Source organism: Adiantum capillus-veneris, chromosome 9, assembly GCF_014529385.1.
Source record: "Adiantum capillus-veneris isolate H3 chromosome 9, ASM1452938v2, whole genome shotgun sequence".
In the NCBI taxonomy this organism is placed as follows: domain Eukaryota; kingdom Viridiplantae; phylum Streptophyta; class Polypodiopsida; order Polypodiales; family Pteridaceae; genus Adiantum; species Adiantum capillus-veneris.
In genome coordinates this window covers 71,935,231-71,958,804 of record NC_140939.1, presented here as the reverse complement: position 1 = coordinate 71,958,804, position 23,574 = coordinate 71,935,231, and positions in this window count along the sequence as shown.

Sequence of the window (23,574 nt, the reverse complement as noted above, 5' to 3'; positions counted from 1 at the left end):
TTCATACCTTGCCCTTGATAGCATATCTGCCACTGTATTGTCTTTACCTAGAGCCAGTGTGAACAGAAACTGGCAAAGTTTGAAATGATCTGTCCCTGCATGATGTGGGTAGACTAGGGTCCAGTATTTTGATCATATCTCCTCAACCGTGGCTTCAAATAAAAAAGTAAAATTATAGGCAAACAAATTCAGCTCATTAGCTACGACTCCCATTTTATATACTTTTTTCAATTTGGATTGGAACTTTATGTAAAAAAATCATCAAAATAGGGTACAATTTTGGCAGCAAAAGTCTTCTTGTGGTTCCCTTAGCTAGACTTTTATTTGATTCCAATGGACATCTCATGCAATATGAAAGCATGACATTTCTCCTTGACAAAGTTTTGTAATCGTGCTTTTAATAATGCACTAAAATAAGTGTATCTTTGAAAATCATGCCACCTAGTGTCCCACTAGGATTTGGTTCCCTCCTAGTAGCTATTTAAAAAGAAATATAAGAAAAATATCAAAAAACACATAGCAGATATATATATTGGAATTTGCTCTAGATATAGGATCTAGCTAGGGTGTGAGATGATAATGAGATAGTAGAAATAAAAAATCAATGCTTTTTGTCCCAAGCTAAAGAGACGGAGCTATTGACGCTTTTCCCATAGTACTTTCTTTTGACGGTAAAATAAGAATATGTTACCCTTGAGATAAATAATAGGATAAGATAGAAAGCTTATTATTATACTTACATATGCATATGTACATTATAGGGAATATAATTATGTATCTAAAAAGTTGCAAGATAGATCTTGTAGCATGCATTCCCACTATGTACGTGTCACAGCACGATAGCGTTGGAGAGGGGGAATAGGGAACACACCTAGCACACAAAATACTTGCCTCTCTATAGCCCAAGGATTCCACAGCACCCCTAACCTCTCAAAAAACACCTTCAAAATGGCTTATTTGCACTAACAACTCCGCTTTAACATACAAAACAACTACTTCACACCTTGCAAAAAACACCCTCAACACAAAAGTACCCACACTGCTCAACTCACCCTTTGCGAATCACAAAATACTCCTAATCTGCCATCTTGGTCGCACCTTTCGAGCTGCAGGCAAAACAAAACAACTACTTCACACCTTGCAAAAAACACCCACAACACAAAAGTACCCACACTGCTCAACTCACCCTTTGCGAATCACAAAATACTCCTAATCTGCCATCTTGGTCGCACCTTTCGAGCTGCAGGCAAACCCTCTGCAAGCAATGGCCAATACACGAAGAGCGGGAGAAGAGGAGGGAGATGGGGAGAAGCAACACACGCGATTAGGGAAAGTGAGTGGTATTATTGCATCGAGAGTAGTACAACCAATGTATGTAGCTTCAATGGCAAGCTTAGCAACACACAAGCTTCAAGATTTCACTTACTCACAGAGGCAAAAAAGCCCTCAAATGTTTGCATTTACAACCTTTTATAGGGGTACCCCTAGGAGGCCCAAAAAAGAAAAAAAAGGTGAGCTTCCCCTCCCGTGGCCTTCACTTAGAGCTTCTTTTAGAACTGGATTGCATTGCCAACACATGGCATAGTTCACTTTTGGAAATATTTGCTTGGTGTGCACATTGGGCTTTGGTCCTCTCCTTTTTTTGGACGGCCGCACTTTCCCTTTATCGACCCTTGAATGTCATTAGCCTTACACTACAACTGCCCTTACTGGCTTTGCAGTGGGACCCCTTTTCCTCGTCGAGGCAATAGGGATGTCGCTATTCGGGGGGGGGGGGGGGGGGGGGGGGGGCTTCCCCTCAAAAAACTTTGGCGCTTACCAGCGTGGGCACAGCCTTTTGGCTTCCTGCCATGTCATCAACGAACTCAACAGGCTTCCTATTGCCAAATTGTAAAGCCCTTCTGAGACTCCACTTTCCCGGATACAACCACACCCTCTCTATCTGCACTTCAACCCCTCAGCATCGTCGAACCAAGGCTTCCAAAAATGGGAAAAATCATCTACAACCTGCTTCGGACAAAGGCACTCCAACTTTCGACTGCCATATCTTTCCGCTCCGGACTCCGTTTGGCATGCAGTCACTTCCTTCTAGCTCCGTATGGTGTACACCCTGCTCTAGAACTTCGTTGAGGCTCAAAAGATGCTAGATGGCACGTTCTCCAATGCGGCCAAGTGGGCTCAGATCCGGCCCCCGGGAAAACTTTAATTGATCATATCTTGCAAATTATGGCTCCGATCCGTAATCCGAAAAGACGGGTAGGCTCCATGAATTGAATTCTACACATCTATACCTGAAGTTCCACTTGGACCATCTGTCTCCCGCTGCCTTGTCCGGCAAGAATCTCCAAACCACTGAAACTTCAACCTTCAATAACTTGGGCTCCGTAGCTCAGTTTGATGAGCCGTCTGGACTTGTTTCTTCAACACTTCAAGCTCTTCATTTCTAGACCCAAAGGTTGCACTTTGCATCTCCTTAACCTACTACCCCAATTAGCCCATTATGGAGCATTCCCTGGCCTATAAGCCGCATCATGCATACATTTCCGCTGCCACCTGCCATCTCCAGAACTTCCTAGCTGCTTCAGTCCTTTGCCATGCTTTTGCTTGCCTGTACACACTTCTCCATGCCACCTGTTAGAGTCGACACACTTTGACTGCACCATCATTGCCCACCCCCCTGTTGAGCATTTATGTTCAGCCACATAAAAGATTTATTCCACTATAAACTGCAAAACCTAGCACACACTATGAGAAAACTAAAACCATATGTACGTTGTTTTATTGCACCCTATTGCCAAACCTTCAAGTGGGTTGCCCCACCCCCTGCATAAGAATCTGATGCACGGCTGGCACTAACTCCCTTTCAAAGTAGAGCTTTAGAAGAAGACCATTTATTCTGTGTTTAAGAAACCGACCATCCAACCTAACTAGTGCATATGTACCATTGGGAAAAACCTGATGAACCTTGTAAGGCCCCGTCCACTTTTTCTTGAACTTCTTCTGAAAGGTAAAGTCAAGATAACTCTCGTACTTCATCACTAGATAACCCTTCTCAATTTGCTTAGCTGGCAAATGTTGGTTGAACTTTGCTACCCTCCTTTCTCGTTGCTTCACATAAAAATCTATCGCTGCCTCATGATCCATCTTCAAGGTTTCGAGACTTGTAATCCTATCCTACAAAATATATTGATGAGTTTTATCAATTCGCCATAAACCTTTGAGAACCCCTAGCTGCACATGCACAGGCAGGACCGCTTCCTTGCCATATACCAACTCGTATGAAGTGAAGTTGGTTGCCACCTTATAAGAAGTCCTGTAAGCCCACAAACATTTATCAAGGTTAGATTCCCACTCTTCAACCTGCTGGTATATATACTTTGTAAGCATCTTGACTATCTGTCCATTTGCACTCTCCACCAAACCATTGCACTACGGGTGGTATGGAGATGAAAATCGGTGTTGAATCCCCAATTTTTCCACCAGAGCATGCACCAACTTACTTTTGAATCCCTGTCCTCGATCCGATATAAGCACCCAAGGCACTCCAAAACGACAACATATGCAATCAAATACAAACTGAGCAACAGTATGCGCATTTACCTCTTTGACTGCTTTAGCCTCGACCCAACATGTAAGGTAGTCTATTGCCACTACCACATATTTCTTACCACTCGCTGACTTGGGCAATGGACCAATTGCATCCAAGCCCCACTTTTCAAAGGCATCATGTGCGATGATAGCCCCCTATTGCTCGGCTACCAGTCATCTTTCTCCCATCACTTGGCACTGATGGCACGTCTTGCACCAATAGTACACATCCCGCACAACAGAAGGCCACCAAAACCCACTTCTTAAGATACGAAACAAAACTTGACTCTTACCCTGATGACCGCTTTCCTCATGGCATTGCTCCAAGACCATGCCAATCTCTTCTTTGTAAAGGACATGACGTAGCACCCATCCCAACCGTGCACCATGAGATCTTCACCAACAAGAGTGAACCTTTTAGATTTTTGAACAACCCTCCTCTTTTGTAGCTTGGAAAGCCCGTCGAAACATTGACCTGTACTCGAGAAATCATCAATATCCTTCAAAGTCTCTCTACCTGCATAAGTGGCTGGCCCCACATACAAGCTCGACACTTGAGTCTAAACACGACTGCTAGCCAAACAATATGCTTCCTGGTTTTGTTCTCTTCTCACATGTTTGAACTGCACTGCTTCAAAAAACTTCAACAGCTTCTTTATGGAGAAAAACCAATTCTTGAGAGAGTCCCTCTTTACCTGCCATTGGCCCAAAAGTTGTTTGATAACTAGTAGAGCATCACCTTTTATGACCAACCTTGAAATGGAAAAGTCAATGCACTGCTTGAGTCCCAGGTGTAAGGTAAGATATTATGCTTCATTGTTGGTATGCACCTCCTCCAAGTCGTAAGCTTTGGAAAAAATGACTGTGCCGTTCGGATCCTCAATAAACACACCCCCACCTGCCATCTGTGTTACTCGTCTGTAAGCACCATCAAACCACATTGTGAAGGCCTCTTCTAAATCCGGTTCTTCCTTATCCTCCTCTTGTACCACCCTTCGATAAATTGGAAATTCAACCTCCTTGTTGACCAGAATGTCCGCCGAGTGTGATCCACTCTGAACTCAAACTCAAACTCTTGAAGCTCAATCACCCACTTCATGATTCGCTTCCCTGGCTTCAAGTGTAACACCACTTCAGGCAAAAGATTGTTAGCAGTCAGTACATAAAACTTCCGAATGACCAAATATACTTTAAACTTTCTGCAGGCAAAGAACAAAGCCATAACCCACTGCTCTGCCTTCGTATAAGTAGTTCACCTGGACTAATGACCCTGCTTTCGAGATAAATGGGCTTATAACTCCTGCCTACCTTTTATAGCAATACTGCTCCAATAGCCACCGTTCCCACCATCATAGAAATAAAAAAATCATCCTCATGATAAGGAGGACACACTGCAGGTAACTGACATAGAATACCTTTCACTTTATCAAAGGCCTCTTGAGCTTCCTCATCCCACTGAAACCCATGCACCTGTTGAGCCCTTTTCTGAAGAGGGTAGACATATTGAGACAACATCCAAAAAAAGCGGGATAAATACTTTAACTTATGCACGAAAGAAGCCAATTTCATTGCACTAGTTGGAGGCTCCATAAGAACCAATGCTTTCACCTTCTCTGGGTGTGCTTCAATCCCGTTCTGTGATACCACATGACCTAGCAACTGAACCCTTGGTTGTGCTAGCTTGCACTTCTTTAGATTTAGCTGACCTCCTTCTTCATCTAGCCTTTGAAAACACAACCTTAACTTGGACAAATGTTCTGCCCTGGAACTATAACAACCAATATCATCCATAAACACTCTGATGAACTTACCCAAGTAAGGCCCGAACACCTTGTTCATCCAATCTTGAAAAGGCGCATACGCATTCACCAGTCCAAAAGGCATTCTCCGATAGGCAAAGCAACCCATGGAGAAATGAAGGTAGTCTTCAACTGGTCCTCCAAAGCAATACCGATCTGAAAATACCCTGAAAACCCATCCATGACAGAATAGCGCTCATGTCCAGCAACTTGGTTTAAAATATCATCTTGAAAAGGCAAAGGGTAATGGTTCCGCTTGGTCCCAGCATTCAAAGGCATATAATCTACACATACTTGACATTTTCCATTTTTCTTCAGGTAATGACAACAGGAGAAACCCACTCAGACTCCTTTAATGGATATATAATACCTGCCTCGAGCAACTTGTTGATCTCCTTCCATAGAGCTTCTTTTTTAATATCCCCCAACCTTCTGAGCTTTTGTGCTTTTGGCATGGATCCTTCTTTAAGCAGAATCTGATGCTCCACTCCTTTAGCTCCCCTCAGATCTTTATACTCCGTTGCAAATAAGTCAGGGTATGATGCACATAGGTCCATATAGCCTTCTTTCTCCTGCTTTGTTAAATCGGAACCTAGCATATCTTCCACCTCTTTAGCTTGCAATCTACAAACAGGAACTTGCATACCTCTCCTTGCAAGGGTAGAGTCTACTGTGACCCCGAACAGATCTGTATCCAGCTTTAATAAATCCTCATCACTCTCCTCCTCTTCGACAATGGTCAACCCTTCATCATAAGTAGACTCCGTCTCGTACTCATAGCTGGTAATGAAATCTTGATTATCTCCACCTGCTGGGGGATGAAAATGACTTTCCCTGGTCTTTATATCCAACACAATCTGTCCGCCATTTTCCCGATCTAGCAAGGTAAACACCCCGGTCCCCCAATCTTGTTTGGACCCAATTGCCAACAGCCATGGCCTCCCCAATATAATTGGATAGGCATTATCACCTGCTTTCATGACAAAAAATCAATTAAGCATTCAATTCCCATAACCTTCAACTTCGCATCCTGTGCCACTCCCAAACAACAAGCTTTCGCATGATTAGCCATCCTCATTCGCACATTCGATCTGACAATAGCTTTAATGCCAATATCCCTCATAGCCGACTCCGTAATAACACAGACTTGGGCACACCATCGATATAGGCTTGAACCTATTTCTTCTTCTCGATCAAAACATCCACCACCGGGAGCACATCGGCCGGGCTCCCCACTTTTAAGGCTAGATTTTGTACTGTTTGCACCTCTCCTCCCACTCGAGGAAGCCTTGTGCTGACACTGGTTGACCATTGCCTTCTTAACTTAGGGTCCAATGCAAGCAGCTGCCCAAAAGTGATGTTAGCCTTCTGGTTTTGAAAATCTCTTACCAAATCATACTCCGGATTGCGGCGTCCCAACTGAAAATACTTTTGGGTAATTCTTCGTCTTCGCCTTCTTCTACTTGGCTCTAGCTACTCTCTTCCTTGATTTACCTTCTCTTTCCCCTTCTTGGCTCTAGTTTCACGCTCCATCTCAATCTCCCTTTCACCTAGTGCTCTTTTGTTGGCCATGATGTCAACCTCCTGCGTGTCAACACCAATAATGTTAACCCTTGGTATTTCATCATTACCTGATGGAGCCGCCTGTACCTGGTTTTCAACCTCTTGCTGCCCTCTTTGGCCATTAAACTATGCTTGACCATGACCTCGACCAAAAAGAGGATACAAGCCGCCCCTTTCCCTTGGTGGATGAGGACAATCTAGAGCATAATGGCCTTCCTCTCCACAATTGTAGCATCTGCCAAGCAATTGCCTAGCTCTGCCTCTTCCAGCCCTTTCTTGACCTCTGTCCATCACACTTAAACGCAACTCTTGCATTTGCTCAGACAAATCTTGAACTGTACATACCCATTGTTGAGGACGGTTGCTGCCCCTCGATTGGGCTGATTCTCTGCTTGAACTTCTTCTCTTGGGCTCGAAGCCGGATTGGGAACCATCGCCTCATATCCAAGTGCACCTTACTCGATCTTCTTCTTGATTTTACGGCTTTTAGACCGCGTAATGGCAACTGCCCTGTTGTAATTCTCCGGGCCCTCGAAATCCACCTTTTCCTGAACCTTGGGATGTAAACAAGACATAAACGTTTCCAATTTAAAGTACTCACCACCATTGACCAACTGCATGGCCACTGCAAAATCCCTCCAGCACTCTTCGAAACGGGCGAGGAAGACGCTAAATTCCTCATTCACGTCCTGCCTCAAATTCTTCAACCTTGCATCCAAGTTGATAGAAGACACCTCTTTTCGAATGTCTTGTAGAAAACGGGCCCGCAACACCGGCCACATAATTCTTGGCTCTCCCTCCAACGCATAGAACCATGTCTTTGCTTTTCCTCGCATCAAGAATGGGATCATTTGCATCTTGCTAGCTTCATCCGACATATGCAGCGACAGCATATACAACTCAAAATCGGCCATCCATTCTTCCAGATCTCCTTCTCCAGCAAAAATTGGTCCATAACTATGTGTTGCCATCTTTCCTTAATGGAAATAACCGTCTTTGATCAACACCGAGAAGCAATCAGCTGCTCCTCAGTGGGGGCACCAGAAGATGGAGAGGGGGAATAGGGAACACACCCAGCACACAAAATACTTGCCTCTCTATAGCCCAGGGATTCCACAGCACCCATAACCTCTCAAAAAACACCTTCAAATTGGCTTATTTGCACTAACAACTCCGCTTTAGCATACAAAACAACTACCTCACACCTTGCAAAAAACACCCACAACAGAAAAGTACCCACACTGCTCAACTCACCCTTTTCGAATCACAAAACACTCATAATCTTCCCTCTTGGTAGCACCTTTTCAGCTGCAGGCAAACCCTCTGCAAGCAATGGCCAATACACGAAGAGCAGGAGAAGAGGAGGGAGATGGGGAGAAGCAACACACGAGATTGGGGCAAGGGAGTGGTATTATTGCATCGAGAGTAGTACAACCAATGTATACAGCTTCAATTGCAAGCTTAGCAGCACACAAGCTTCAAGATTTCACTTACTCATAGAGGCAAAAAAGCCCTCAAATTTTCGTATTTACAACCTTTTATAGGGGTACCCCTAGGAGGCCCAGAAAAGAAAAAAAAGCTGAGCTTCCCCTCCCGTGGCCTTCACTTAGAGCTTCTTTTAGAATTGAATTGCATTGCCAACACATGGCATAGTTTACTTTTGGAAATATTTGCTTGGTGTGCACATTGGACTTTGGTCCTCTCCTTTTTTTGGCCGGCCGGACGTCCCCTTTATTGGCCCTTGAATGCCAATAGACTTACACTCCAACTGCCCTTACTGGCTTTGCAGCGGGACCCCCCCCCCCCCCCCTCGTTGAGGCAATAGCGATGTCGCTATTGGGGGGGGGGGGGGGGCCTTCCCCTCAAAAAACTTTGCCGCTTACGGGCGTGAGCACAGCCTCGCAGCCTGCCATGTCATCAATGAACTCAACAAGCGCACCGCCATGCCGCCGCCCATGGGCGCCACACCTCTTCCCAGCACCTCCGGTTCAGACCAAAACTGCCATCGAACGCGCCATAGCAGCGCCTGCATATGCGCGACATAGCCATGCCCAAGGGGAGCTCCCCTCACCCTCTCCTGGATACCAATGGGAAGGTCACGTTGTAGCTTATGTATCGCGGCCTTCGGGCTTTTCACTGCACATATGGGTTTATTAGCAGGACACGTGGCAGCTCCACAGGCCTTGAGCCTTTTGAACTTCAAAACACCCATTATTTTTTTTTTAACCCACACTTTCTTTTGGTCCTGCCTTTACCAAGCTCCCATATTCTGCTCCCATATCCTATTGCCAAATTGTAAAGCCCTTCTGAGACTCCTTTCGCGGCTACAACCACACCCTCTATCTCTGCACTTCAACCCATTTGTATCCTCGAACCAAGGCTTCCAAAAATGGGAAAAATCATTTGCAACCTGCTTCGGACAAAGGCACTCCAACTTTCGACTGCCATATCTTTTTGCTCTGGACTCCGTTTGGCATGCAGTCACTTCCTGCTAGCTTCGTATGGTGTACACCCTGCTCTAGAACTTCGTCGACACTCAAAAGATTCCAGATGACATGTTCTCCAATGCAGCCAAGTGGGCTTAGACCCGGCCCCCAGGAAAACTTCAACTGATCATATCTTGCAAATCATGGCTTCGATCCGCAATCCGAAAAGACAAGTAGGCTCCATGAATTGAGATCTACACATCTATACCTTAAGTTTCACTTGGACCATCTGTCTCCCGCTGCCCTGTCCGGCAAGAATCTGCAAACCACTAAAACTTCAACCTTCAATAACTTGGGCTCCGTAGCTCCGTTTGATGAGCCATCTAGACCTGTTTCTTCAACACTTCACGCTCTTCATTTCTGGACCCAAAGGCTGCACTTTGCATCTCCTTCACCTGCTACCCCAATTAGCCCATTATGGAGCATTCCCTGGCCTATAAGCCGCATCATGCGTACATTTCTGCTGCCACCTGCCATCTCCAAAAATTCCTAGCTTCTTCAGTCCTTTGCCATGCTTTTGCTTGCCTGTACACATCTGTCCATGCCACCTGCTAGAGTCGACACACATTGGCTGCACCAACGTCTTTGTACTTAATCAATCGGTCACCCTCAACGGCATTGGATAGGGGAGTTACAGAAGAGGCATGGACAAGTAAATCGGTGAATTATGTATTTCTTAAAGTGTTTGGGTGTGAGGCTATCATGCACATAGATAGAAGACTAAGATCAAAGCTATATGCAAAGTCCAAAAAGTGTTTCTTCATTAGCTATGGAGAGAGTGACTTTGGGTATCACCAATGGAATCCTGAAGATGGTAACACCTTTAGGATTAGGGATGTGATTTGTAACGAACAAAATATGCTCAAAGATTACTTGGAAAGAAAATAAACAAAAGAAACAGGTGATGAGTACATGGAGCTTGAGGACGGTGAAGACTCAAGAACTACAAACGGTGACAATGCGCAACAACATCAACCAAATAAGGAGCCTCAACCTATTCTCTGACGATCTACAAGAGCAAGTAGACCTCAAAAAAGAACATGAGAGTTGGTTGAGTTGCCTAAAGGTAAGCGGGTACTTCAGAACAAATGGGTGTATAAGCTGAAGGAAGAAGAAGGTGGGAAGAAAAGGTACAAGTCTAAGCTTGTGGTAAAAGGGTTTTCTCAAAAGAAAGGTATTGACTTCAATGAAATATTTTCTCCTATTGTAAAAATGAAGTGAATTAGGCTTGTCTTAAGCCTTGTGGCTACTCATGATCTAAATCTTGAGAAAATGGATGTAAATACGGCATTCCCTCACGGTGACTTAGAGGAGGAGATTTACATGGTTCAACCAAAGGGGTATGAAGTAAAAGGTAAGGAGAAAATGGTTTGTAGATTAAAGAAGAGCTCGTATGGTTTAAAGAAAGCATCAAGACAATGGTACTTGAAGTTCAATCGATGGATGTTGGATCCTGGATTTACAAGATGCAACTGGGATCACTGCGTCTACACGAAGAATTTGGGAGATGGGAAGTTCATCATCCTAATGTTGTATGTTGATGACATGCTGATTGCAAGTGCTAACATGCAGGACATCAAAGACCTAAAAGAGGAGTTGTCTAAATATTTTTTAATGAAAGATTTAGGTGGTGCAAAGAGGATACTTGGTATGAAGATATCAAGGGAGAGAACGAAGAAGACAATAAAGCTATCTCAAGAGGATTACATCAAGAAGGTACTAGAAAGGTTTGCAATGCAAAATGCCAAAACGGTTTCTACATCTTGGCTGGTCACTTTAAACTAACCAAGGATATGTGTCCAAAAACACAAGAGGAGATAGCCTACATGTCTAAAGTTCCATATGCTGCAGTAGTAGGTTCTCTTATGTATGCTATGGTCTGGACAAGGCCAGACATTGCACATGCAGTGGGAGTTGTAAGTAGGTTCATGGACAACCCAGGTCAAGAGCACTGGCAAGCTGTGAAGTGGATACTTAGGTATCTAGAAGGGACAATAGCAAATGCTTTGTATTTTGGAGGAACTAATATTTTTCTAGAAGGGTATGTTGGTGCAAATATGGCAGGTGACAAATATACTCAAAGGAGCACTACTCACTATGTCTTCACGGTTGGAGGCACAACAGTAAGCTGGGCTTCAAAGCTGCAGAAAGTGGTCTCACTTTCTACGACGGAAGCAGAGTATGTAGCACAATGACAGAGGCAAGCAAAGAAATTCCATGGCTTCATAGATTCTTAGAAGAGCTTGGATTCAAACAAGACAATTGTGACGATATCCAAAGCGCTATCCATCTTGCAAAGAACTCAACCTTTCATTCAAGGACAAAGCACATTGAGGTGAGATATCACTTCATACGCACTCTTTTGGAAGAGGGACAACTAAATCCAGGAAAGATATAAGTTAAAATCCTCCAGACATGTTTACAAAGGTGGTCAATAAGGAGAAGTTCAACTTTTGCTCAACTTCAATTGGCATTCAAAGATAAGAAGCCAGGATGGAAAGCAGCCACAGGTTTGGTTTAGAGATCAGTCTCCAAGTGGAAGATTGTTAAATATGGAGCGTGATTTACCCCTTGTAATTTTCTCTATTAAAAACGCACATTTGTAAGGCCCCCATTATGGGGAGAAGCCATCGTGTGTGAAGAAACATCACTTGTCGTTAAAAAAAATCATTCGCCGAAAACCAAAATTTTCACGGCCGTCGCCGGAATATTTTTTTCTTCGGAATATTATGGCTGGACGATGGTCGAAAAGTGGTCGGAAAATAGCCGATCATTTGGCCGGTTGGTTGGTGACCGAATGGCCGGTGGTCGGAAGTTAATGGACGGTGATCGAATTCAATGGCCAGTTGCCTATTTTAAAGTAAGACTTGTCTTCTCAAAGGAAGCCACACATGGGTGGATTGGAGGGTCTCATTTGGACTTATCTACACAAGGGCGGCTACACATGGCTGTCTCTCATGAGAAAGGGCAACCCTTTTGACCTATAAAAGGAGACCATTTTTACACACATTTCATAGTGTGAAGTTGATGCAACAAGGTGGGTGTGAGGTGGTGAGTGTGAAGCAAAGTGGGAGCTCTATTAAGGGTATAATCCTTTTGTAATTTACTTCTTGTTTGAAGTACTAAAGCCATTAAGTGGCTGCTCTCCTGTGGATGTAGTCCACATTGGGTGAACCACGTGTTGTGTTTACTCTCTCTCTCTCTCTCTCTCTCTCTCTATAATCTCTTATGTGCGAAAATTATCTCTCTCCATTAAGTAATTCACTCAATTATCTACTTAGCTATGTCATATTTCCTAACACGTTGACAGGAGAGATCGGAGCAAAACACCTCTATAAATTGGCCTCTCTGCCAGTTCGAGATCACAAAACAATCCATTCAAACACCTGCAATTACCACTTTAAAGACCATATCTTACCGTCAGCACAAGCCCATGGCCACGGGGGCTAGAGGAAACACCACTTATTCCTAGTGCATCCTTACATGTAAGAATATGGCTAAAATAAAAGGGTATATTGAAGGTGGTTTAATATCATTATTGGAGATTTTCCAAAGACAAGGAGCTGCTCACTTTCTACGCACGTTGCAAACAAACCAGCCAGACTAAGTGCAAATCAATCTACCTCTGATTGGAATCACCCTCTTCCTTGTCTGTGGCTCAGTTATTGGCTCAGATGTTTACTGTAACTTCTCTTTTCACATGAAACCACCTCTGTTTTAAAACCAGAAGCATACAAAAATTGAAAACGACCATACGTACATAAACATATAAAACCCAAGTCGAGAGCACGTCTTGAGGATAAATATTGACGTCCAGTCCCTGGATCATTAGGCCTAGCTAGTCCTTCCTTCCTATGATGCCATACTTAGCCCCTCGCTTGTTTATACGATCTTGGCCCCAGCTGGCCTCTCCCGGCTTCTCCAAGTATCCGTAGCCGACCCCAACCCGATGGCTCCCTTTGCCCTTATCTACAGCCCATGCGCCACAGTTGGCGGTCCGCGATGATCAGCTATCTTGTGAGCTCGCTGCCCCTGTCAGTTAACTCTTTAGCTAGCCGGGCATTCAACTCCGCTGCAGACATCATCCCCTTGCATTCATTACAGCCATCAAAGCTCATCTCCCCTTTGATGCCTTTCCTCTCTCCCTTCTCGGCTTCTGTAGCCCGCTCTCCACCTCTCTCTGAGCTCCTCTACGTCCCTGTTGAAGCTCAGAGCCCATCCTTCTGATCACGCCCAAGGCAAGCTCAGTGTGCTTCCTAGCAGCATCTCCTCCACCTGCTATACCTTGCTGGCCTTGATGTCCTCGTCACGGAAAACACCACCCTCAAATAGCGATTTTAATCTCTCTTCGAGCTCCTCTGAGTGGTCCCTCTCTGGAAATCGGCCGCCCCTTGTCGATGGTCTCTAGCTAGCCACCCTGCAGCCCCTTCTTCGAACTTGGTACCTGCACACCCATCTCCTCTCTTCTGGAAGGCACTCCGAATGAGGCTCCTCCCACTTCTGCAGTGCTATGAGGTCCCTCTCGCAGACAGCGCAATCCAGCCTTATAACTTGTTGGTGCCCCCTTGCTGCACCTTTGTTTTCCAAGCTCCTGCAGGCTTTTTTTGTGTGCTCCCCTCTCTTCAAACCCCCGTTTTCCCCTTCAACTCGCTTGCCCAGTGTGGTCTCCAAAGACTTCGATCCGTCAGCAGGCAGGTGGCCCATGCTCCCAATTATTGCAGATGGCCTCCCGGAAAAAACCATTTGAATTTCCTTTTATTTTCGAACAAGGGTCGAGTCCCACCAAAACATTACTTTTTTCCCACCTGACACCCAAGTTTCCCATCCATCATAGCCATTGAGCTTTAATCTCACAAACCTTGGCCTCTAACTTGACAAGCGCATCAAGTTCACTTTATTAGCCCCACCAAATGCATTGACAATGCCAACGAAGCGTGTCAATGTATCTCCTATGTAGCATAACCTAAATGACGCTCGACTCTCAATCATCCCTATCCAGACACAAACAATGGATAATGACATTGAGGTGAACATTCCGCATTGAGGCCTTCTATAGAGACTAAAGACCTTTGTCAAGCTTAAAGTGCACTAATTCTTTTGCAAACTTGGTCAAATGGCAAGCTATAAACCATAGCCAAGAGCACACATCCAAAAACTAGCATTGCCTAGCACTGTACAAGCAACCATATCACACTCAAAAGTGGAAAAAGCGAGCACATCGACATACATACATGAGCCGACAAACTTCAAACTCCTATCAACGTATACTTTCTCCTTGCCTTTACAAGCTCTAATCTCTCACTCAGTTTTTGTCTCCCTTTCAACTCTAGCTCTTTTGTTGGCCAACACTTTGACATCCTGGTTATCCACCCCAATGATGTTCACCCTATGGACTTCACCACCATCCATTTGGGCCTGCTGCACTGGATTCTCAATTGCCTGCTCCCTCAGGCCATTAAAATGTGCTTGGCCTCTCCCTATGCCAAACAATTGGTAGATATCACCTCTTTCCCTCGGCGGATGATGATAGTTTGGTGCATAATAATGCCCTTGTTCATCGCAATTATAGCACCTTCCAGGTAGCGGCCTTTCCATGCACTTGCTCCTCTCGGTTGTCCCCTGTCCATTACACTCAACCTGTGCTTGGCCTCTCCCTATGCCAAACAATGGGTAGATATCACCTCTTTCCCTCGGCGGATGATGATAGTTTGGTGCATAATAATGCCCTTGTTCACCGCAATTATAGCACCTTCCAGGTAGCGGCCTTTCCATGCACTTGCTCCTCTCGGTTGTCCCCTGTCCATTACACTCAACCAAAGCTCTTGCATGTGCTCTCATAGATCCTAAATTGTTTGTATCCACTACTGCAGAACAGTAGCTACAACACTATTCCCTTGATTTTCCTCCTGAGTTGACTCTCGAGGACTTTGTGGTTGAACATGTGCCACTGCTTCATAACCTGTTGTACCCTGTTCTATCTTCTTTTTAATTTTCCTACTTTTTGACCTTGTGATTGCCACTACCCCGTTGTACTTCTCTGGGCTTTCAAAGTCCACTTTCTCTTGTAACTTTGGATGTAAGCATGCCATAAACTTATCCAATTTGAAGTACTCACCATTGGCTAGCTGCATAGCCGTTGCTAACTCCGCCCAACATGCTTCAAAGCGATCCAAAAACAGATTGAACTCCTCGCCTACATCCTGCTTAAAAGCCTTCAACCTTGCATCCATCTCAACTGGAGATGCTTCCCAGTGAATATCATGTAAAAATATTGTTCGTAGAGCCGGCCATGCCTGTCTTGGCTCAATCTCCAAAGCTTTGAACCACAATTTAGCCTTTTCGCGCGTCACCAACGGGAAGGTTTGCATCTTGCTATCCTCAATAGGCATTCATAGAGACAACATGTACAATTCAAAATTTGCAAGCCATTTGTCTGGATTCTCTTCACCTGTAAAAACTGGACCATAGCTTCCAGACACCATCTTTACCAATATAAAACCCTGCTTTTTTACTTCACCAACGAGAGAAATGAGCGTGCTCCTCAGTGGGGGCAACAAAAGATGGAAAGCAGTAAAGGTGTACACACCAAGAACCCAAACTATTTGCCTCTCTATATAGCTAAGGGAAAACACAACACCCCAATCCAATGGGATTCACCTTCAAAATCTGCACTCTTTCTTGCAAACCACTACCTGCACACTTCTCGACTCACCCACACTATACCAGACCACCATAGCTTAACTCACACCCACAAATTTCATCGTTTCCTACATTCCCATGTACTCAAACACCACACACACTCTCTCTCCCTTTGCACACATAACCATCAGGGGGACACACACGCCGACACACACCCGGAGACACCCTGTACAAGGACAAAAGAGAGGGGGGAAAGGGAATCGACACTACAGAAACGATGCAGTTCAAGGGAGTTTTCCATTCATCCACAAAAAACTGGTACAATATTCTTCACGGCACCATGGCGGCACCTCTGCTTGCCATAAACACCGGCTTAAAACAGCCTTTCCCTGGAGCTCCCTCGCACACAAGATCACACCTCCGTAGCGGGGACACACTGTCTCGTCTTTAACTCCTCGTTACAAAGGAAAGGCCCCTTCTTGGGCTCACCCCCACACACAATAGAGCTCGAAGGACCAAGCACAAGAAACTCTCGCCTTGCCTCAAAGAAGCCCTCTCCTCGTTTTCTCCCTACCTTCACAACAGAGCTGTTGAAGAAGATTGCGGAGCCCTCACTGCTTTTTTCCTTAAAAAAGAAAACCCTTCTTTCTACTCTCTCTTTCTGTCTTGCTTTGAGATTATTCAATCCCAATTGCATGGTTTGTTTTGTCGTCTTTTTCTTGTGTTGGCTCAAAGGAAAATGATATGCTTGCTGAACTTATCACTGGTGACAATGCATCAGGAGGTCATGTGCTCTGTGTAATTTGTCATACTTGTGGAAAGCTCCTTGAGGACAAATGTGAGTAGTTGCATGAAGTGTTTTTTCTTGAAAAGTAGATTTGCTTGGGATAGAGATAATCTTGTCTTCTCTTATGAAGTGTCTCAAGTTAATTTCGAACCTCAAAATCTGAGCTTAATAATATCTCACCATCCTTTCCTTGAGATCAATTTCCTTCAGATCAATGTCGGATCGAGTAATTGCATTCTATTGTTGGTGCTACCATTTTCGGTTGCATTGAGTATTGCATTTTGTTTTGATGGTACCATTTTTGGAGTGTTTGACTGATTGTGTGCACATAGTAATTTTGACATTGATAGCTGATTTTCGGAAATCAAGAAAAAAAAAGTTTATCTTTCCTTTGTCCAAATCACGGAAACACCACTGGAGGGTTCGATAATTCCTCGGTCAGTCGGTGACCCATGCGGCCCAGCTCTGGCAGCACCCCTAGCCATGGCTCGTCACTATCCCTCATTAACACCGGCTTTCGAAACCACGGCTGCAAGAATCAACCCCAAGTAGGGGAGAGCACATTACCAAGAAAAACAATAAAAAGTTTTTTTTTTTAAAAACATTCACCACCCCCTCTATGCTTAACCACCGGCGGGCCACCACCAGTTTGGCCACAGCTCCCTCCATTATCACCAGAAGAAAGAGGTCTCTCTCTCTCCTGCTCGGCTCCGCCAATCCACCACCATCTCTCTTATCCCTGCTCATGTGTCACCTAGCCCCGCCGGCGCATAAACCAGGTTGCCACTGTCTATATTCCACTAGCGGGCCGCCATGCATGGACAAGAGTTCTCTCTCTCTCTTGCATTATTTATACACACACACTTTCACATTTTTTTTAATTTCCTCTCTCTCTTACCTCTCGCTCGTCCATACTCCACCGGCAAGGCCGCCATACCTCACCCCTCCCTCTTTCCTCTCGTCCACACTCCCTCGACCTCACTCTCCCCTCCCTCTCTCCCCTCTTGCTTTCTCCCACCGACGGGCCACCGCGCACCCAAACACAATAATATTCTCTCTCTCTCTCTCTCTCTCTCTCTCTCTCTCTCTCTCTCTCCATCAATTTACTCTCTCTCTCGCTCTCTGTGGAGACCACAGCCCGAAGGCGCATAATAATATTCTCTCTCTCTCTCTCTCTCTCTCTCTCTCTCTCTCTCTCTCTCTCTCATAACCCAACACCCCTACTCTCCCCACCCATTGACCTCACCCCCCCCTCCCTCGTTTCCACCGGCGGGCCACCCCGAGCCCAAAGCCATCCCTCTCTCTCTCTCTCTCTCTCGCTCCCGCTCTCGCAGGCCCGTGCAGGCGCCGCCATCTTAGAGAAAGTTCTCTCTCTCTTATTCCCTCACACACTCCCCCTCACACTCCCGCTGCATCGCTCTCACTCTCCCTCTCGCTTTCTGTATAGCCATCAGGCACAGCTTCACTGAGTCTCTCTCTCTCTCTAAGTACACACACACCCCCTTACACACACACACACACACACACACACCCTCACACACTCCCCTCCCCTCGCGAGCCCATCTCTCTCTCTCTCTCTCTCTCTCTCTCTCTCTCTCTCTCTCTCTCTCTCTCTCTCTCTCTCTCTCTCTCTTTCGGCCTATGCAGGTGCAACATCCCAAAAACACATCTCTCTCTCTCTCTCTCTCTCTCTCTCTCTCTCTCTCTCTCTCTCTCTCTCTCTCTCTCCTAAAGCACACACACACACACATACACACTCATTCACACAGACCCACACCCACACACCACCCTCATCCCCTCCTCTGGCGGACCCCCTAACCCTACCCGTTGACCTTACCCCCCCTTCCCTCGCTCTTTGTCGGCCATGCGCAGCCTTAGCTCCCTCTCTCTCTCTCTCTCTCTCTCTCTCTCTCTCTCTCTCTCTCTCTCTCTCTCGGTTTAGGCCATGCAGCATAGATACAAAGCCTCTCTCTCTTGCTCTTACTCCTTATCCACACATACACACACACTACCCCCCCCATACCCCTCATCCCCACCTCGTCCTTGTCAGATACAGAGCCGCCCGAGCTCCTCTGTGTGTGTGTGTGTGTGTCCAAGCCTGCAGGTGCCGCGTATCAAGAACCACTCTCTCTCGCTCATACACACACACTTACCTATACACGCGCGCGCACACACACACCCCAGCTCTCTCACCCCCACCCCTCGCATCTGTATTGCCATCGCCAGGGCGTTAAAAAAAAACATATATATATTATATATGTAATAAAATTACACCCTCGCCCTCGTTCCCACCCACACGCACTCTCGATACACACCCACCCAATTACACACTGACACACAACCTCGAGCCATATGCACACACACTCACAGCCCTTTTTATAAAAAAACACTCACACATTACTCACGCACTGACAATATATAGCACACACGTTTACATGCATGGACATAAACACACTCACACAACCCCACATACGCACGCATATATTCGGAAAAAAACTCGCACACACCATACGCACACATCAAAGAAAAAGGAAACCGAAGAGTCGACGTCATCAACCAAAAATAAGGATGGCCAAGTCGGGCGTCGTCGACACCGAAACAAGCAAAGATGTCGAAGGCATGCCCCGGCCGACCCCGAAAATGACGAAGGTGATACATCGACGCACCAACTAAGCCCGCCGTTCACCGGCATCTCATCCACGACGCCCTCTTCAGTGAAATCCGTAGGTTGTCGTCATTTTTTTTCAGTTTTAAACCAAATCTTGTAAAAATCCCAATTTGTAAATTATCACCTCTCTCTAGGTGCTGGCCACAAAGGCCCACTTAGGAGTTTTCCTTTATAATATGCCCCAAGACAAAGCAAGGGTCAAACATCGAGGACCCACCGTCTTGCTTTGTCTCCCCTGATTAGAACCCTTAATCTAATCAGATTACCCTAACCTAAAGCAGCTAGCACCTATAAAAAGGCACTGAGAGGTCACTATCACGGGGATATTGGGGGGAGATTAGGAGAGAAATTGGGGGGCGGCAATTTCATCAGAGGTCAGTACTTGGTAGCATTTTGGTGGGAGGGATTGGCAACACTTGCATCATGAGAGGGAATTTAGTGAAGGAGTACGAGCGAAAGTGCGACGCGAGAGAGAGTGCGAGAAGAAGAGCACGACGATATGGTGAACTCGCTCTACTGTAATGTGTAGAGCATAGTGAGTTCTTATTAGGTTTTTACAAAAGAATATGTGTACATACCTGGCGGCCCGCCCACTGACCTGGGCGACCACATTGGGCTTTATACCCCAACAACCTCCCACTTAAAGTCCAATGTGGTACTTTAAGTGTGAGAGAAGCTACTATACAAGCTAATATACAAGAGATGCAGAGAAGTGATGTACTACCCTACACCTAACTGCTTGCAAAAATGCGCAAAGCTCTCTGAGGGAAGTCCTTTTGTAAGTAGATCAGCAGGATTTTCTGTGGTGTGAACTTTGATAAGTTGAAGTTGCTTATCCTCGAGCATTTCCCTGATGAAATGATACTTCACATCCACATGCTTTGTCTTTGAGTGATAAACTGGATTGCGAGCCAATTGTATAGCACTTTGACTATCACAATATAACACAGGCATCTCTTCTTTGATTCCCAAATCTGTTACTAGTCGATTAAGCCAAATTGATTCTTTGCATGCCTCTGATGCTGCAACATATTCAGCCTCTCTAGTAGACTGAGTAACACAATCTTGTAATCTAGAACGTAACGCCATGATACTGCTCCACCAGCCAATGTAAAGACATACCCTGACGTAGACCTTCGGTCGTCTAAGTCAACTGCATAATCGGAGTCTGTAAAACCCTTTACACTTAGCTCCTGACTCCCATAGCATATACTCATACTCTTTGTAGCTTTCAGGTATCTCAATATTCCTTTCACTGCCTCCCAATGTTTCTTGCCTAGGTTTGACATGTATCGACTTACTACTCCCACTGCAAATGCAATGTCTGGGCGAGTAGCAATCATTGCATACATCAAAATACCCATTGCAGACGCATATGGAATCTTATCCATTTCAGCCTGTTCTTCCTCAGACACAGGACAATCTTGTTTGCTAAGTTTCACATATGGTGGCAATGGAACACTCAGTGCCTTTCCCTTCTCCATATTGAAACGTTGCAAAACCTTGTCAATATACTCTGTTTGAGATAACCAAATCAACTTCTTTGATCTGTCTCTCTCAATGCGCATACCAAGTATATGACTTGCCTCACCCATGTCTTTCATGTCAAACGATTTTGCTATCTTTGACTTAAAAGCTGAAATTTCTTCCAAGTGCTTGCTAGTAATCAACATGTCATCCACATACAAAATAAGGATTAGCCAACTACCATCCTTAGCCTTCTTTGTATATAGACAGTGATCGAACTCACTACCTTTGTAGCCTTGGAAAGCATAAACTTGTGGAATTTATGGTACCATGCCCTCGGTGATTGTTTTAAGCCATAAAGACTCTTTAACAACTGGCATACCCAATCTTCCTTGCCTTTCTCAACAAACCCTTCTGGCTACTGCATGTAAATTTCCACATCTAAATCACCATGCAAGAACGCTGTCTTGACATCCATTTGGTGCAACACCAAATCTAATATGGCAACCAATGCAAGAAAGCATCTGAATGTAGTCATCTTGACCACCGGAGAGAAGAATTCATCAAATTCAATGCCTTGTTCTTGCTTAAAGCCCTTGGCAACAAGCCTTGCTTTGTACTTTGGCTGACTATCATGAGCGGTGATCTTATACCTGTAAACCCATTTACAAGGTAGAGTCTTTTTGCCCTGTGGTAATTTAACTAGCTTCCATGTCCTTTTTTTATGCAGAGTTGTCATCTCTGACTGCATGGCCAATTGCCAATTCCCGGAGTCCTTCATTTGCACTGCTCCCTTGTAACATGAAGGCTCATTGCAACCAGTCAACATGACATAGTTCATAGATGGAACAAACCTATCAGGAGGTCGTGTGACACGTCTAGATCTACGCACAATAGGTGGCTCAGGCTCAGCCACAACCTATGGTTCCACTCTATCCTGTCCTTGCTCCTCTTGAGCCCTGACATTTTGTCTTGCACGTGCAGGTCCATCTTCTTGGAAGACAACTCTTCTAATCTCCTCAACCCTCTCTGGTTTAGAATGATATTTGGATTCATTAAAGTGAACATCATTGCTGCGGACAACCTTTCTGGATTCGGGATCCCAAAGTCTGTACCCCATCTCACCAGAATTATCATAGCCTAGAAAGATGCACTTTCTACTCTTTGGCTCAAGTTTGTTCCTAAATTCCTTTGGAACGTGAGTATATGCCTCACAGCCAAAGACTCTGAGATGCTTGTATGAGGGCACCTTGCCTGACCATACCATCTCTGGCACTGAATCCTTCTGCAAAACCTTGCTAGGAGATCTATTTACAAGGTGAACAGCTATTGATACAGCTTCATCCCAAAACCCATTTGGCAGTTGTGCATTAGACAACATAGTTCTGACCTTCTCTTGTATGGTCCTATTCATCCTCTCAGCAACACCATTTTGAGGAGGATTGTAAGGAGCAGTAAGTTCACGTTTTATACCTTTTGACTCACAAAAGTCCTTAAAGGCCTTTGAAACATACTCTCCACCATTGTCAGTGCGTAAGCATTTAAGCTTCTTGCCACTCTAATTCTCCACAAGTGTCACAAACGTTTTGAAAACACTAAACGCTTCATCCTTGTGCTTGAGAAAGTAAACCCATACTTTCCTCGAGTAATCATCTATAAATGTCATAAAGTAAGAAGCTCCCCCTAGAGATAGGTTAGGCATAGGTCCACACAAATCACTATGAACAAGTGCCAACTGTGTATCTCTTCTACTGCTTCTATGCTTATGTGGCTGCTGTGTTTGCTTACCATATAGACAATGTTCACAGAATTCAAAATCATTAAATGAAAAGCCAGGCAAATAACCAGAATGAGACAAGATTTCCATTCCCTTCTTGGACATATGTCCTAACCGGCTATGCCACAAAGAAACGTTCGGCTGCCCGGTTACATTGATTACATTTTTAGAGACATTTGATACATAAATCATGTAAAGTCCTCAAGAATTTACTCCATGTGCTACTCTTGCCTTTAGCACTGCGGGACTTGCTACGAGACTGATTCCTCTTTCCACCTTTGTACTTTTCTTTGGTCCTTCCCCTGACAACTAAGGCTGTTCCTTTGCCTTTGTCCATTGTCTTTCTATTGGTTTCTTCAGTAAGCAGACATCCTTCTACATTTGCTATGTTCAAACCATCTGGAGGTGCAGAATTACTCAAAGCTGTGCGAAAAGTGTCCCAACTTTTCGGCAATGTGGTCAACAGGAACATAGCTCTAACAGGTTCATCAAACTTGACACCTTGAGCTGACAACTGACTATAGATTGTGTTGAATTCATTCAGATGATTGGACATAGGTGTCCCTTTTTCCATCTTCAAGTCAACAAGCTTCTTAAGCCAGTATACCTGTGAAGCTGCACTCTGCTTCTCATAAAGATCACTCAGCTTTAACCATGCTTGATAAGCCGACATCTCGTCTGCTACATTAAAGTAAACGCTTTCTGCCAAAGTCAGCATAATGGTAGAAAGTGCCAATTCATCCATTTCGCTCCATTCATCTTCGTCCATATCTTCTGGTTTTATCCCCTTGAGCTTTATA